The 18,043-nt window shown below is 41.8% G+C and overlaps 1 long non-coding RNA gene across 1 annotated transcript; it reads left to right on the top strand.

The window, feature by feature from the left end:
- Positions 1 to 1,828: 1,828 nt before the first annotated feature.
- Positions 1,829 to 13,640, top strand: LOC106583977 (uncharacterized). Its single transcript, XR_001323662.2, has 3 exons — positions 1,829 to 4,280; positions 4,641 to 6,213; positions 11,633 to 13,640. It is a non-coding gene; the product is annotated as an uncharacterized lncRNA (long non-coding RNA).
- The last annotated feature ends 4,403 nt before the right edge of the window (positions 13,641 to 18,043 follow it).

The raw sequence follows: 18,043 nt of genomic DNA, 5'->3' as shown, positions 1-18,043 counted from the left end.
TTGTGAGTATTTATAATTTGCACCCACATTGCTCCACCCACATCCGTTCAATGCATCGAATGGGGTTGGAGTCAAGGGAAAATAAGCAAGTGATACCAAATATAACAATGTGCATTTCATAAGTGTTCTAATAAAGTGTCTACATAAAACAGACAGCTGTGTGTTATGTGTTATGCTGTTCGTTGGTTTTGTTGTATTTACCAGTACCCAGTGTTCGTGGGGTCCGACATGCCAATCAACCTGCTATCTGCCAACCACGGGAATGCCTGGAATGCATCCTGGTGGTTGGTGGAGTGGCGGGGGCATCGCAAGTTTAAGGCCATGTTTAGCCATTGTTCTCTCTCTTACGTCTGGTCTTCACAAGAGATGGTCACGGTTGTTTTCTACGGGTATCCTTCATTTATTTGGCAAGGGCTACGGCCAAACAGTAGTGTGGAGTTGAGTTAATAAACCGTGAATTCGTAAACTCAAACCTCTGTCTGGACTATTGTTCCTTTATGATCTAGTCAGGTCAACACGGTATTAACTTCTTGGGGCTATGTGGGACGCTAGCGTGCCACCCGTGGTGCACCCTATCAACAGCAGGTGCATTTCAAGAGCGGCAAATTTGAAACCAAATAAATGTCAAAATTCAAATTTTTCAAACATACAACTATCTTACACCCTTTGAAAGATAAACATCTCCTTAATCTAACCACGTTGTCCGATTTCAAAAAGGTTTTACGGCGAAAGCATAAAGTTAGATTATGTTAGGAGAGTACATTGACAATAGCTGTGTGTAATGTTTTGTCAATTCAAAGACAGGCGTCACCAAAACCATAAAACCAGCTAAAATGATGCACTAACCTTTTACAATCTCCATCAGATGACACTCCTAGGACATTATGTTAGACAATGCATGCATTTTTAGTTCTATCAAGTTCATATTTATATCCAAAAACAGCGTTTTACTATGGCATTGATGTTGAGGAAATCGTTTCCCTCCAATAACCGGCAGTCAAGTCAGCACCACAAATTAAATAATTAAAATTAGAAAACATTGGTAAAATATTATACTGTCATTTAAAGAATTATAGATTTACATCTCTTGAACGCAATCAACTTGCCAGATTTAAAAATAACCTTACTGGGAAATCGCACTTTGCAATAATCTGAGCACTGCGCCCAGAAAAATATGCTTTGCTATACAGACAAACGGCCATGTTGGAGAGATCAAAAATCGAAAATACTATGTAAATAATACATTACCTTTGATTCTCTTCATCAGATGTCAATTCCAGGAATCCCAGGTCCATAACGAATGTAGTTTTGTTCAAAAAAGCTCATCATTTATGTCCAAAAATCTCCGTCTTGTTAGCACATGATGTAAGCCAGCCGGACTTCTCGTCATGAACGAGGGGAAAAAATATATTTACGTTCGTTCAAACATGTCAAACGTTGTATAGCATAAATCATTAGTGCCTTTTTTAACCAGAACATGAATAATATTCAAGGTGGACGAATGCATTCTCTTTTATAACGTATTGGAACGAGGGTACCCAACATGAACTCGCGCGCCAGAGTCTAATCGGCCATCACCGTTCCATGGCTCTTGTTCGGTCAGATCTCACAGTAAAAGACTCAAAACACTTTGTAAAGGCTGGTGACATCTAGTGGAAACAATAGGAAGTGCCAAAACAGTAATCAACCCCTCTGTGTTTCAATGGCATAGGCTTAAAGGTAATTCAACACATCAGGTATCCACTTCCTGTCAGAAAATGTCTCAGGGTTTTGCCTGCCAAATGAGTTCTGTTATACACAGACACCATTCAAACAGTTTTAGAAACTTTAGGGTGTTTTCTATCCATATATAATAAGTATATGCATATTCTAGTTACTGGGTAGGATTAGTAACCAGATTAAATCGGGTACGTTTTTTTATCCAGCCGTGAAAATACTGCCCCCTAGCCCCAACAGGTTAAACATGTCTGTAAAATCACAATGTGAACATCGACCTATCAAGTAATTTTTCATAAATCATTGGGTACAATGCAAGAACAAATGTGAGAGTAATCTGAAGTGGTTGCATTAATTCATGTTCACATTTACAACATAACATGCATGAGCATTTCATCACTAAGACTTTTTGGGAATAATGTCTGAAGGGTGAAAATCCCAAAACATTCTCTTTTGTGCAGAGTATTATTTATACCACCTCCCCTGTATTATATCTTGACTTTCTCTATGCCACAACATCTAAAAAGTAGAAATGTCATGTTTTTGGTCATTTAAAATGTACTGACTGGATAATCCCTGTCGTTTCTCCTGATTTAACTTTTATGTTCACTAATTCTCTGTTTGAGAGAACGAGAGGTTTTACCTACATAACACAGCCCACATGGACATTTAATCATGTAGGTAACATGGGTGGTGGAGCACGTAATAATGTAATTTATATGGAACTGTTTTCCTGTATGTGGGTGGCAGAAATATTCACACTTCATCATATTGTTGCACTGTGCGCAACCTCTGCATTTATAGCTACCATTCGGAAGAGCGTGTAAAAGAGCCAGGATCATTTGCTTTAGTGGCTGGCAGTTGGCATGGACCAATTTGTCACGTAAATTGCGACCTTTCCTATATACAATAAGTGGTGGGTTCTTAAATTCAGCTGGCAAAGCTGGGTCCAATGATAAAACACGCCAATGGGTTTTGCTCATGATAGCTTGAACTGACAATGACTTGGTGATAAAAACCTAAAAGATAGCATTCCATAGACAAGATGTGGTGTGTGTGACCCGAGATAGAGTCAGGAAGAGTTTTTAGAACAATGCCTCATTGTCTCATCTTCCTGGCATTGGGAAACTAAGCCGAGTTGGAAGTAAAACAACGTCCCGTGCAGATAACCTGGAGATGGACCAAGGTGGTTTGTGGGAAGGGTATAAATGACTGACTAAGCATTTTTTAGGGCCTATATAGAGTGTGGGGTCGACACTTTCATTGTTGCAATAATGAATCAATGTTAAATAAAAATTATTGTTTGAATAATTGTCCAAGTCTCTCTCAGTACTGGAACTTCCACAACAGTTTTGGCGACGAGTGTCCGTGTATATGTGATGAGAAAAGGAGTCAATCGCAGGACACCGAACTGAGTAAAAATTAAGTAATTTACTCAACATAAAAATTCAGTATACAAAATCCATGCAGGGAAAACAAGAACTACAAAACCAACGAACAATACCAACAGTAAAACAATAACGCACAAAACATCATGATGACCAGAGGGTTAAAATAGGGCAGTAATCATAACCAAATGGGAACCAGGTGTGAACAATCAAGACATAACCAATCGACAAAGAAACATGGATCGGTGGCAGCTAGAAAGCCGGTGACGATGACCGCCGAACGCTGCCCGAACAAGGAGAGGCACCAACATCGGCGGAAGTCGTGACAACGAGGAGGATCTCTGCAACTTCACCTGTTGACCGCTCCTGAAGATCTGGGTAAACTGTGCACAGGGGATCCAAAATTGGGAGCTCGGGGAAACCACACTCCAAAGGAGAAGCTGGACCCTCCTCAGATCTGCAGGAAGCGGGCACGGATGGATATCAGATCTCGAACATAGTGCTGAGAGAGGTGAGCTTGGACAATCTATCAATAAGTGATACAAAAAAATATATAAATAACAAAAGCCCCTGTCAAGGGTATGCTCAGAGCAAGGTCTTCCTTAAGAGGGCCACAACTGAGGTAACTAGCAGGACTGAGTTGAGTTGATAAGAGTGTTCTTAAGTGAGGTTTCCTTGGGCATGATTGAGAATTAGCCTGTTGCGGGCAACCAAAAGTCCAGATCCGTGGTACTGGGTTGATCACAGTAGGACTGGTGATGTTAATGTGTAGAGCGAGAGACTAGAGCGCAGGTGACGCCTTACAAGGGCACCTGGCATGGTGAATTTCAAATGATATGTATGTAGTTGATTAAATGTTTTGTTGATGAAGTAAACAAGTATGCCCTGGGTCAGTATTGTTAGTTGTTATTGTTATTCCTGGTTAGATAATAACCCGTTTTGGGACCACAAGTTAGGCAATATTTTGATAATGGTATGGTTTTCCCTGCTCATATAGAGAGGGTTTACAATCTAAAAACAGCGCTAACGATTTAATAAAAAAATGTTTTTGACTGTCTCATTCCCTATGTTTGTGTTTTCTGTGAGTGTGTGAGTGAAGGAGCCGGAACCATGGGAGCACACGGTAGCGAAGGACACGGAATTCCAGATCCCCCAAAGGATGCCCTGAAGGTTAAGGTAGATAAATGGGGAAATAATATTCTGGACCAGGTGCAATTGTGGCATAGGGAAGGAGGCTTTCTTTTGACAGGGACAGTGAGTGTGAGGATGTTAGATGAAGTCAGGGAAAGACTGACAGAGTACGAAGGGACCAAAAAAGGTAAAAAGGATAAGATAGATTGGATTAAGTTCAGAAAATGGGAAAGAGGCAGAAAGGCGTACAGAGACAGGACCCATTTCGAGGAAAGCCCCAACAGAATATGGTAGTACAGACTGAGGAAGAAGGGAAAACAGACAAAGATGAGACCGTGAGAAAGAAGAGGAAGACGATGAGTGATTACCCCCCTCCCTATTTTTCTCCTTCTAATTTCTACCCAGTGCTGCCTGTGGCTGTCGACCTTCTTTCCCCCGCCTCTGCCTGATGCCCTAGCTCTGCACTCCACTACGCCTCTTCACCCAACTCTGTTCCTCCCCTCTCGTATGAATCTCCCCTAGCAGCAGCGGTGGACCAACTGCTCTCTGAACTGGCCATGCATCAACTCCAAAACCAACCAGAAAAGGGTGCTGCTGGAGGAGCCAGAGCAGAATGTAGGAAGAGCAACAACCTCTTCTCACAATAACCACCTCTAGCCAGCCCGTTGGAGGATGATGACGACAACAGTGATACATCCTCTCAGAACGGAGCATCAGCTCCCTACTCTCTTCCCCTCCGCTTAAGAGCCATCTGCAAAGGAAGATAGACCCGCCGACACCCTCACCATATGATCTAGCACCAGATATGTATCAACAGTACCCTCTGATTGCATGTCCAAACCCTCAGCCATGACCAGCTGCAGGCCACACTGATTTGGCTGCCTGGCAACCAATCATATACCCAGAGGTCATGGAGACATGATGAAATTAAAGACATTGTTGAGGATTTGCCTGACCCCAGCAAAGATGCGGTAAAGTTTGCAGCAGAAATGAGGGTTCTGTCAGGACAGCACCAGCCATCTGCAGCTGAGATAGCCCATATCTGTAAGAAGAAACTAGGGCTTAGGTGGGCTGATGTAGAAGGGGACTTTGATTATAATCAGCTCTGGGATGGGAATGGAACTGTATCCCGTCAAGACTGACTGGACATCCATCAGAGAATGCACCATCAAGAAAGATGAGAGCCTGGAAGCGTATTGAAGGAGACTGGAAACCTGTTTCAGGCTGCAAAGCGGCATCAGACCAAATTACCTGGCATATGGAAATCTGTTGTAGGACGCCCTGATGAGGGGCCTGACACCAGACTTGGAGAAAGCGGTGAGAACCACCTGTATCAGTTGGGAAACTGAACCCCTGTCCACTGTGGTACAACATTGCAAACATGCTGAGCGACAACAATGTGCTCAGAAGGAAGAAAATACAAAAGAAGAAAGAGTGAAGACTGAAATTGCATTCTACCAAGACCAGGTGCCTGCTGGAGTGGGAGGTGGTGGAGGTGGAAGAAAACCCAAACTTGGAAGTTGCTTCACCTATGGCAAGCCAGGCCATTTCGGTGCACAATGCAATCAAGCCCAGCAGCTGATGGGAAGAGGCAGGGGCAGACCAAGAGGCAGAGGAGCCCCAAGGGGGGCCCCTCGAGGAGGAGGTCCACCAGGAGGACAAGGATTGTGGTATCCCCCTGCTCAACAGCCATGGCAGCCGCCACCCAACCAATGGCCAGGGCCACCCCCACATGGGGGCCCTCCGCCACCGTGGGGACCACAAGGGAGCCCTCAAGGCAGAGGCCAATCTGGGCAAGGGCAGATGGGCCCGCCTGCACAGACGACCCTGTACAATCCAGGACAAGAAAAGGAGGAAGAATATTGACATGGAGAGACAGACACAGATGAGGTAGAATCGTCAGGGCAACCAGTGCATTTGTTTTTAAAGAGCCATACCCTTCCTCGAATTGAGCCAACAGTAGAGGCTTGCGTCAATGGTGAGTCAATAATGGGGCGGCAATGTCTGTGATTAACTGTGAGGCTATGATGAAACCTCTCATGTCTAGTGAAACAGTCAAGACTGTTGGGGCCTCCGGCCTCCCTATCAGGGAACACGTAACCATGCCCCTGCATGTCTCTTTTTGTGAGGAGAAATATCAGCATCAATTACTCTACTCTGACGACTGCCCAGTCAACCTGATGGGAAGGGACCTCCTATGTAAATTGGGTATTAATATAACCTGTGGCCCAACTGGCCTCACTGATTCTGGTGTCTGAATTTTGTGACTGGTATTATGCATGGAACATTAATAATGAGGTGCCCAATATTGCTCGTGTTTTCTCAATGGCCAAAACCTATTCGGGCCACGAGGGTAGTTTCATTTCTGAAGCAGGCTTACATTGTACCTCCCATTACTCACAATTGACAAGAGACCTGAGATATGAGAACAAATGGCTGTTAGAAAGTGTAGCGCCAAAAATCAGTACAGTGTGAGGGTCTGTACTGTAGCAGCGACTTCTGTGCCGTAGGAGTTAATTTAATCCCTGCACCGAAGGTGCTCTACATGTTTGAAGATAGCGCAACACGTGTCCCTAGCAAAATCACACAGAGTTGAGTGGGCGGATACTAGGTTTTGGATGAAGGGGCTGGTAAATGATATGGATTGGAAAATGCATCCAGATGGGTCAACTTATTACCCGAGTGTTGCCCATTGTTACTCGGAAACACCAGTTGATAGGGGTGTGCATGGACTGGACCAACCCTCATTTGTCACCAACATCATGCTTTTGAGTGAGGACTCACTCCTCTTAAAACCTGTTAGGGACAGAGGTTCCGCTAGCGGAACGCCTCACCAATATCCAATGGTATAGCGTGGGGCGAAATACAAATACCTCAAAAATGCTGTAACTTCAATTTCTCAAACATATGACTATTTTACACCATTTTAAAGACAAGACTCTCCTTTATCTAACCACATTGTCCGATTTCAAAAAGGCTTTACAGCGAAAGCAGAACATTAGATTATGTCAGAGTACCCTCCCAAAAATATTAACACAGCAAGTATATATGTCACAAAAACCAAAACCACCGCTAAATGCAGCACTAACCTTTGATCTTCATCAGATGACACTCCTGGGACATTATGTTATACAATACATGCATGTTTTGTTCAATCAAGTTCATATTTATCTCAAAAACCAGCTTTTTACATTAGCATGTGATGTTCAGAACTAGCATGAATTTACTAAATTACTCACGATAAACGTTGACAATAAACATAACAATTATTTTAAGAATTATAGATACAGAACTCCTTTATGCAATCGCGGTATCAGATTTAAAATAGCTTTTCGGCGAAAGCACATTTTGCAATATTCTGAGTACATAGCCCGGTCATCATGGCTAGCTAATTTGACGCCCTCACCAAACTCAGATTTACTATAAGAAAATTGGATTACCTTTGCTGTTCTTCGTCAGAATGTACTCCCAGGACTTCTACTTCAACAACAAATGTTGTTTTGGTTCCAAATAATCCATAGTTATATCCAAATACCGCCGTTTTGTTAGTGCGTTCAGGACAGTATCCGAAGGGTGACGCGCGAGTGCATTTCGTGACAATTTTTTTTCTAAATATTCCATTACCATACTTCGAAGCATGTGAAACGCTGTTTAACCTCTATGGGCTAGGTGGGACGCTACCGTCCCACTCGTGGTGCACTCCATCAACAGCAGGTGCATTTCAAGAGCGGCAAATTTGAATCCAAATAAATGTCAAAATTCAAATTTTTCAAACATACAACTATTTTACACCCTTTGAAAGATAAACATCTCCTTAATCTAACCACGTTTTACGATTTCAAAAAGGTTTTACGGCGAAAGCATAAATTTAGAGTATGTTAGGACAGTACATTTACAAGAGTTGTGTGTAATGTTTTGTCAATTCAAAGACAGGGTCACCAAAACCATAAAACCAGCTAAAATGATGCACTAACCTTTTACAATCTCCATCAGATGACACTCCTAGGACATTATGTTAGACAATGCATGCATTTTTAGTTCTATCAAGTTCATATTTATATCCAAAAACAGCGTTTTACTATGGCATTGATGTTGAGGAAATCGTTTCCCTCCAATAACCGGCAGTCAAGTCAACACCACAAATTAAATAATTAAAATTAGAAAACATTGGTAAAATATTATATTGTCATTTAAAGAATTATAGACTTACATCTCTTGAACCCAATCAACTTGCCAGATTTAAAAATAACCTTACTGGGAAATCACACTTTGCAATAATCTGAGCACTGCGCCCAGAAAAATACGCGTTGCGATACAGACTAGACGTCATGTTGGGGAGATCTAAAATCGAAAATACTATGTAAATAATCCATTACCTTTGATTCTCTTCATCAGATGTCACTTCCAGGTATCACAGGTCCATAACGAATGTAGTTTTGTTCAAAAAAGCTCATCATTTATGTCCAAAAATCTCCGTCTTGTTAGCACATGATCTAAGCCAGCCGGACTTCTCGTCATGAACGAGGGGAAAAAATATATTTACGTTCGTTCAAACATGTCAAACGTTGTATAGCATAAATCATTAGGGCCTTTTTTAACCAGAACATGAATAATATTCAAGGTGGACGAATGCATACTCTTTTATAACGTATTGGAACGAGGGTACCCAACATGAACTCGCGCGCCAGGTGTCTAATGGGCCATCATCGTTCCATGGCTCTTGTTCGGTCAGATCTCCCTCCAGAAGACTCAAAACACTTTGTAAAGGCTGGTGACATCTAGTGGAAGCAATAGGAAGTGCCAAAATATTCCTCAGCCCCTGTGTTTTTCAATGGGATAGGTTTAAAGGTAATACAACACATCAGGTATCCACTTCCTGTCAGAAAATGTCTCAGGGTTTTGCCTGCCAAATGAGTTCTGTTATACTCACAGACACCATTCAAACAGTTTTAGAAAATTTAGGGTGTTTTCTATCCATATGTAATAAGTATATGCATATTCTAGTTACTGGGTAGGAGTGGTAACCAGATTAAATCGGGTATGTTTTTTTATCCAGCCGTGTCAATACTGCCCCCTAGCCCTAACAGGTTAAAATCAATTTTTATGCTATTTTTCTCGTAAAATAGCGATAATATTCCAACCGGGCGACGTTGTATTCATTCAAACACTGAAAGAAAAACATGGAGTCATCTCGTGCATGCGCATCTCCATTGTCATTGTTCCCTGCCTGACCACTCACAAAAACTCCTGCTGTTTTTCGTGCAGAGACGTCATTCCACTTTCTGGCACCTTCTGAGAGCCAATGGAAGCCTTAGAAAATGTCACGTTACAGCAGAGATGCTGTATTTTTGATAGAGGCCACAGAAGGAGAACAAATTGTCAGACAGGGCTCTTCCTGTATGGAATTCTTCTCAGGTTTTGGCCTGCCATATGAGTTCTGTTATACTCACAGACACCATTCAAACAGTTTTAGAAACGTTATAGTGTTTTCTATCCAAATCTACTAATTATATGCATATTCTAGTTTCTGGGCAGGAGTAGTAAACAGATTAAATCGTGTACGTTTTTTATCCGGCCGTGAAAATACTGCCCCCTATCCCAAACAGGTTAAGAGGGGTCCCTGATTGCATATGTGCAAGGGACAAGTACAGATGTGCTCAAATTTGTTGGTACCCCTCCCCAAAAAACAAAGAATGCACAATTTTCTCTGAAATAACTAGCATCCACCATTTGTTTAATCCACATTTAATAGAAATCAGACTTTGCTTTTGATTTTTTTTTATTCAAAATAATATTGTAAATATTAAAACAAATGAAAATGGCATGGACAAAAATGATGGGACCCTAATATTTTGTTGCACAACCTTTAGAGGCAATCACTGCAATCAAACGTTTTCTGTAGCTCTCAATGAGACTTCTGCACCTGTTAACAGGAAGAGTGGGCCAAACTTCCTGAGCAAACTGCTCCAGCTGTCTCAGGTTTGATGGGTGCCTTCTCCAGACTGCAAGTTTCAGCTCTTTCGATAGATGTTCGATAGGATTCAGATCAGGACTCATTGAAGGCTACTTCAGAATAATCCAATGTTCTGTTCTTATCCATTCTTGGGTGCTTTTAGCTGTGTGTTTTGGGTCATTATCCTGTTGGATGACCTGCGACTGAGACAGAGCTTTCTGACACTGGGCAGTACGTTTCGCTCCAGAATGCCTTGGTAGTCTTTCTTTTTTCAGTGTGCCCTGCACAGATTCAAGGTACCCTGTGCCAGGCGCAGCAAAGCAGCCCCAAAACATAACCAAGCCTCCTCCATGTTTCACTGTAGGTATGATGTTATTTTCTTTGAAAGCTTCACTTTTTCGTCTGTGAACATAGAGCTGATGTGACTTGCCAAAAAAGCTCCAGTTTTGACTCATCTGTCCAAAGGACATTCTCCCAGAATGATTGTGGCTTGTCAGTATGCATTTTAGCAAATTCCAGTCTGGCTTTATATGTTTTTCTTTCAAAAGTTTTTCAATATTTTCTAAAGGGTACCAACAAATGTGCCCTAGCCATTTTAAAATATCTTTGTAGAATAAGCAATAATTAATCTCTTTTCACAGCTTCTTTGCTTTATTCTATGACATACCAAAGGCATGCAAGTATACATGATAAAATAGCTTTTAATTTCATCACTTTTCAGGAGGAATGAAGCATTATTTCAATGAGCTGTAAAGGTACCAACACATTTGAGCACGTCTGTATGATTCTGGGAGGATGAAGGGAGCTGAGACACCAGGCACCCCTCCAGAGCACAATATCCACTCAGTAAAGAGGCCATTGCAGGTATTACTCCTGTACATGCTTCATTGCTAGAGAAGGGTGCGTTAGTACTGTGTCCAGAGTCACCTTGTAATACCCCTATCTTGCCTGTAAGAAAAGCCTCAGGTGATTGGCGTTTTGTGTAGGTTTTGAGACCTGTCAATGATGCTGTGTTTGCCCGTGCTCCTGTGATTCCCAATCCAACCACATTGTTATCTGCCGTTCCAGCCACAGCTGGTTTGCATTCACATTCCTCGGTAAGACATTTACGTGGACTGTTGCCCCTATGGGTTTTACCGGTTTCCCCGGGCGGGAGGACTCGTGGAGAGAGCTAATCAGACCCTGAAAATTAAGATGGTTAAACTTATGGCAGAGACTGGTCTCCCCTGGTCTCCCCACTGTGATGCCTTTGGTGCTGATGTACATGAGGGGATGGGCTCATGGAACCACTGGGTTGGCCCCTCATGAGATGACTGGTAGACCTACGAGGATGTTAAATACCCCTTTCCCCCAGAACAAGCGGACTCTGATGGGCGGCGATGACGACATGGTAAGTTACTGTACTGCTCTAAACAATGTTCTAAACAAAGGCTTTTTTTCCCAGGGTGAAAGCAGCTTTGCCTCAGCCCCTGGTGGGAATCCTACATAAGCTTCAACCTGGTGACTGGGTTGTGGTCAAGGACCTGAGGAGGAAGCATTGGACCCAGCAGAAGTGGAATGGCCCATTCCAGGTGTTGCTGATAAACCCCACCACTGTTCGAGTGGCTGAGAGATCGACATGAGTACACTCCAGCCACTGCAGGAAGGTCCCATATGATCCAGTTTCAGATGTCCCGGAGGATGGGTTTCCGCCAGCCATGACCTAGTTGGCCGTGGGAGAATCAGGATGAAGTCAGAGGAATCCTGGTTGTTGCATTCTTTGCCAGCCTCTTCATCTCAATGACTGTTTGAACCCTGCAGAGAGGGGAATAGGCGAAAGGGGAGGATGGCCCAAATATCACTGCAGTCCCAAAGCTGGGACTTAATAACAGCCACTCCAGCTCAAGCCAATGGCAGGCTCAGGACATGAGTCCAGTAAACAATAGCCACACTGAGACCAGAAGAAGCAGGAGCTCGATGCATCCACTGGATGAGCATCACAGCCAGAATCATGAGGAAAACACTTGGTGGTCACTGCTTAATTATACAGTAAAAACTGAACTAATGGTAGAAAACACCTCCTGTCATGTATGTAGTCTTTTTCCACGCTCAGCGATCTCAACATTCTTACAGTATTCAGTAGAGGCCAGCATTAACGACACTCTATGTGCACTGGAAGTCATCTTATCAAATTAAACTTCATGGGGTTAACCTTCACAGGGTAGAACTATGAAGGAAAAATGCATTAATGATGATTTGTCATTGTCAAAAGATATGAGGCAGATTTGATTGTAAACGTTGGTGTACTAAAATGATTTTAGAACCTAGACACCGTGTACTGAAACCTATACTAATCCAACCCCGCCATTGTCACAACCCAAGTATTATCTCCATACCACGATCTTATGAATCCTATTTGGGAATGTCAACATGTGTTAATTATAGTCTTCCCATTAGGATGTAGCTGGATAAATGGAACATGCAATTCTAACTGGCCTGTTAAACTTAATGTGGGGCACACCACCATTCAAGTAGAAACAGACGAGCGCTGTCCACATCAATATGGCTCAGCCACGTTTAATGATCATTATTGGATCTGTGGTAATAAGGCATATCTTTATTTACCAACAAATTGGACAGGGTGCTGTGTTTTTGGTAAACTAAACATCTCCATTGTTGTAATGCATAAAACAAACTCCTCCATTCCACGCAGATTAAGACGGATTAGGAGGAGCATTTCACAATTGAATGACGTTCCAATTGAGTCACGACGATCCTCAGAACTTGAAGTTTTGGCATGGGTTAATTTCTTGATATGGGGCATCGGAAAATGCCCATGACTTAGAACGATTGGGATATCATTTAGAAACTTTTGTAAATTTAAACCACTTCAGGATTTTCGATAATGAGACCAGAATTACAAGCAGCTCGCCTCACGGCTATACAGAATAGATTAGCACTTGATATGTTACTAGCACAGGAAGGGGGAGTGTGCCAAATGATAGGTGAATATTGCTGTACATTCATACCCCAGGATGAGGGTAACTTCACTATTGTTGTGGAACATCTGGAAGAGCTCACCGGCGATCTCACAAAAGAACACCAACCAGACAACAATTGGAATCCGTTTGGATGGGTTCAATCATTATTTGGTGTTATGGAAACAACAGTTTTCCATTGGCTCATTTATGGCCAATTAATATTTTTTGCTGTGCTATTTCTTATTGTCTATGTTAAAAATCTTTGTTGTAAAGTGCTGGATACTGCCCTCACTATGCCATTGCTTGATGTTCATGCTGACTCTGAGGATGATGAGAATAATGATGATGTATCTATAAATGATCGAATGCCTGATATTCCAGACCTATTTCCCATTCCTGATTACATACAGTGGGGAGAACAAGTATTTGATACACTGCCAATTTTGCAGGTTTTCCTACTTACAAAGCATGTAGAGGTCTGTAATTTTTATCATAGGTACACTTCAACAGTGAGAGACAGAATCTAAAACAAAAATCCAGAAAATCACATTGTATGATTTTTAAGTAATTAATTTGCATTTTATTGCATGACATAAGTATTTGATACATCAGAAAAGCAGAACTTAATATTTGGTACAGAAACCTTTGTTTGCAATTACAGAGATCATACGTTTCCTGTAGTTCTTGACCAGGTTTGCACACACTGCAGCAGGGATTTTGGCCCACTCCTCCATACAGACCTTCTCCAAATCCTTCAGGTTTTGGGGCTGTCGCTGGGCAATACGGACTTTCAGCTCCCTCCAAAGATTTTCCATTGGGTTCAGGTCTGGAGACTGGCTAGGCCACTCCAGGACCTTGAGATGCTTCTTACGGAGCCACTCCTGGCTGTGTGTTTCGGGTCGTTGTCATGCTGGAAGACCCAGCCACGACCCATCTTCAATGCTCTTACTGAGGGAAGGAGGTTGTTGGCCAAGATCTCGCGATACATGGCCCCATCCATCCTCCCCTCAATACGGTGCAGTCGTCCTGTCCCCTTTGCAGAAAAGCATCCCCAAAGAATGATGTTTCCACCTCCATGCTTCACGGATGGGATGGTGTTCTTGGGGTTGTACTCATCCTTCTTCTTCCTCCAAACACGGCGAGTGGAGTTTAGACCAAAAACCTATTTTTTTGTCTCATCAGACCACATGACTTTCTCCCATTCCTCCTTTGGATCATCCAGATGGTCATTGGCAAACTTCAGACGGGCCTGGACATGCGCTGGCTTGAGCAGGGGGACCTTGCGTGCGCTGCAGGATTTTAATCCGTGATGGCGTAGTGTGTTACTAATGGTTTTCTTTGAGACTGTGGTCCCAGCTCTCTTCAGGTCATTGAACAGGTCCTGCCGTGTAGTTCTGGGCTGATCCCTCACCTTCCTCATGATCATTGATGCCCCCCGAGGTGAGATCTTGCATGGAGCCCCAGACTGAGGGTGATTGACCATCATTTTGAACTTCTTCCATTTTCTAATAATTGCGCCAACAGTTGTTGCCTTCTCACCAAGCTGCTTGCCTATTGTCCTGTAGCCCATCCCAGCCTTGTGCAGGTCTACAATTTGATCCCTGATGTCCTTACACAGCTCTCTGGTCTTGGCCATTGTGGAGAGGTTGGAGTCTGTTTGATTGAGTGTGTGGACAGGTGTCTTTTATACAGGTAACGAGTTCAAACAGGTGCAGTTAATACAGGTAATGAGTGGAGAACAGGAGGGCTTCTTAAAGAAAAACGAACAGGTCTGTGAGAGCCGGAATTCTTACTGGTTGGTAGGTGATCAAATACTTATGTCATGCAATAAAATGCAAATTAATTACTTAAAAATCATACAATGTGATTTTCTGGATTTTTGTTTTAGATTCCGTCTCTCACAGTTGAAGTGTACCTATGATAAAAAAATTACAGACCTCTACATGCTTTGTAAGTAGGAAAACCTGCAAAATCGGCAGTGTATCAAATACTTGTTCTCCCCACTGTATCTGATGATGAGGACCCTAACCCTGATCTTAGAGCTAAGGGTATTGAACTAATGGTCCACTCAGTTTGTAGGACATATCCCAAGAAAGGTAGATGTTCTTGGTGTTAAAAATCAATGAATGGTAAGGATGGACATTTTCATAATTCTGACCCCTATCTTTGTGCGTAGTGCCAGCGTGATGATTATCCTATTGCTGTAATGAAACTTTTGTGTGATTGAATTTTTGTTTCGTTTTCTGTTCCCGATTGACTGTTTTTGGATAAGAAAGGTCTGAAACTCAGCAACCCAAAGGAAGGGTTTTTACAATGGATGAAATGTCAGGCACCAGAAATATGTACTTTGTTTAAAATGTATATGTTTACCAATAATCATGTAATGCTTGTACCCTTACATTTTTCTGTAAGAAACTTAGTTTCTTGAGAAGGAAATGTGACAGAAAAATTGTATTTACCTAATTTGTTGGATATTTAACAAGTATTTACTTACCAAACAGTAAAATATTTCTGTCCTGCTAATTCTGTGTTAAAGTGATGGTTTCCACTTTAACTTCCTATAGTTACTCTGGGTGTCTGGTTCAGGAAATGGGTTTTGCTAGAGATAGCTTGAGCTGACAATGACTTGGTGATAAAAACCTAAAAGCTGGCATTTCATAGACAAGATGTGGTGTGTGACCCGAGATAGAGAGAGCCTGGAAGAGCTTAGAACAATGCCTCATCTTCCTGGCATCTTGGAAACTTAGCCGGATTGAAAGTAAAACAAGATCCCGTGCAGATGAACCAAGTTGGCTTATGGGAAGGGTATAAATGAATGACTAAGCATTTTTTAGGGCCTATGTAAGATCTCTGCTTTTTCATTATCAGTTAACCTGTTTAGGATAGGGGGCAGTATTTTCATGGCCGGATAAAAAAACGTACCCGATTTAATCTGGTTATTACTCCTGCCCAGAAACTAGAATATGCATATAATTATTTTTATTTGGATAGAAAACACCCTAAAGTTTCTAAAACTGTTTGAATGGTGTCTCTGAGTATAACAGAACTCATATGGCAGGCCAAAACCTGAGAAGATTCCATACAGGAAGTGCCCTCTCTAACCATTTCTTGGCCTTCTATAGCCTCTTTATGGAAAAAAGAGGATCTCTGCTGTAACGTGACATTTCCTAAGGCTCCCATAGGCTCTCAGAAGGCACCAGAATGGGGAATGATGACTCTGCAGTCCCTGGGCGGAAAACAGTAGGGGATTTGGAAAGTGGTCGATCTGAGAACAATGACACGGGTGCGCGCGTGCACGTGAAGACACCATTTTCTTCTTTCAGTCTTTGAATGAAAACAACGTCTCCCGGTCGGAATATTGATGCTATTTTACGAGAAAAATCGCATACAAATTTATTTTAAACAGCGTTTGACATGCTTCGAAGTACGGTAATGGAATATTTTGAAATGTTTTGTTACGATACGTGCCGGGGCGTCACCCTTCGGATAGTGTCTTGAACGCAAGAACAAAACGCCGCTATTTGGATATAACTATGGATTATTTGGAACCAAAACAACATTGGGTCTTGAAGTAGAAGTCCTGGGAGTGCATTCTGACGAAGAACAGCAAAGGTAATCCAATTTTTCTTATAGTAAATCTGAGTTTGTTGAGGGCCAAACTTGGTGGGTGTCAAAATAGCTAGCCATGATGGCCGGGCTATCTACTCAGAATATTGCAAAATGTGCTTTCACCGAAAAGCTATTTTAAATCGGACACCGCGATTGCATAAAGGAGTTCTGTATCTATAATTCTTAAAATAATTGTTATGTTTTTTGTGAACGTTTATCGTGAGTAATTTAGTAAATTCACCGGAAGTTTCGGTGGGTATGCTAATTCTGAACGTCACATGCTAATGTAAAAAGCTGGTTTTTGATATAAATATGAACTTGATTGAACAAAACATGCATGTATTGTATAACATAATGTCCTAGGATTGTCATCTGATGAAGATCATCAAAGGTTAGTGCTGCATTTAGCTGTGGTTTGGGTTTTATGTGACATTATATGCTAGCTTGAAAAATGGGTGTCTGATTATTTCTGGCTGGGTACTCTGCTGACATAATCTAATGTTTTGCTTTCGTTGTAAAGCCTTTTTGAAATCGGACAGTGTGGTTAGATTACTGAGAGTCTTGTCTTTAAAATGGTGTAAAATAGTCATATGTTTGAGAAATTGAAGTAATAGCATTTCTAAGGTATTTGAATAACGCAAGCGTCCCACCTAGCCCATAGAAGTTAACCCATGCTCTGGAATGCTCTTTAGGTTTTATCACCCAAAAGACATCATAAATCTCCAGCCACTGTTATCTCCCAGAGGCCCACCCTCAATAGAACATACACACACAAAAGTTAAGAATAATCTATTCTGTTGAATGAAACAACCATTTGATGCAATAAAAGTATTACAACATAATCTTGCAATTTTGATACCATAATCCCCCATTTTGAGAATACTCTCAATTTAAAAGAAAATTACAAGATTTAAGAACATTCATTGACATGTAGAAAATGCATATATTCTACATAAACCAAGAAGCATAAAAACAAAACTCATTGCATGGGGTTTCTGCATGTGACCGGCTGCTATAGCACTGGCTCAGCCTCCTTCCAAGAAACTTAGCACTGTCTCCCATTTCAACACATTTTCTAAGCACTCTAGCAATTTGTCCGGTAAGGTCATGATTCACAGTCACCTGCAAGAACCCATGAAGAAAAACAAAAATGCATACAGTTTATCAGATTGAAAGCTATATCTTCATAGACAGTGAAAAGCACATATTTAATGCATAATGCAGTGCATGCAACAATGGAGTTTAATAAAATAAGCTTTAGTTATCTATCACACTCCAATGGATCA

The sequence above is a fragment of the Salmo salar genome, chromosome ssa23 (assembly GCF_905237065.1).
Source record: "Salmo salar chromosome ssa23, Ssal_v3.1, whole genome shotgun sequence".
Lineage (NCBI taxonomy): Eukaryota > Metazoa > Chordata > Actinopteri > Salmoniformes > Salmonidae > Salmo > Salmo salar.
Note: the sequence above shows the minus strand (reverse complement) of the source record. Positions and strands in the feature narration are given on the sequence as shown.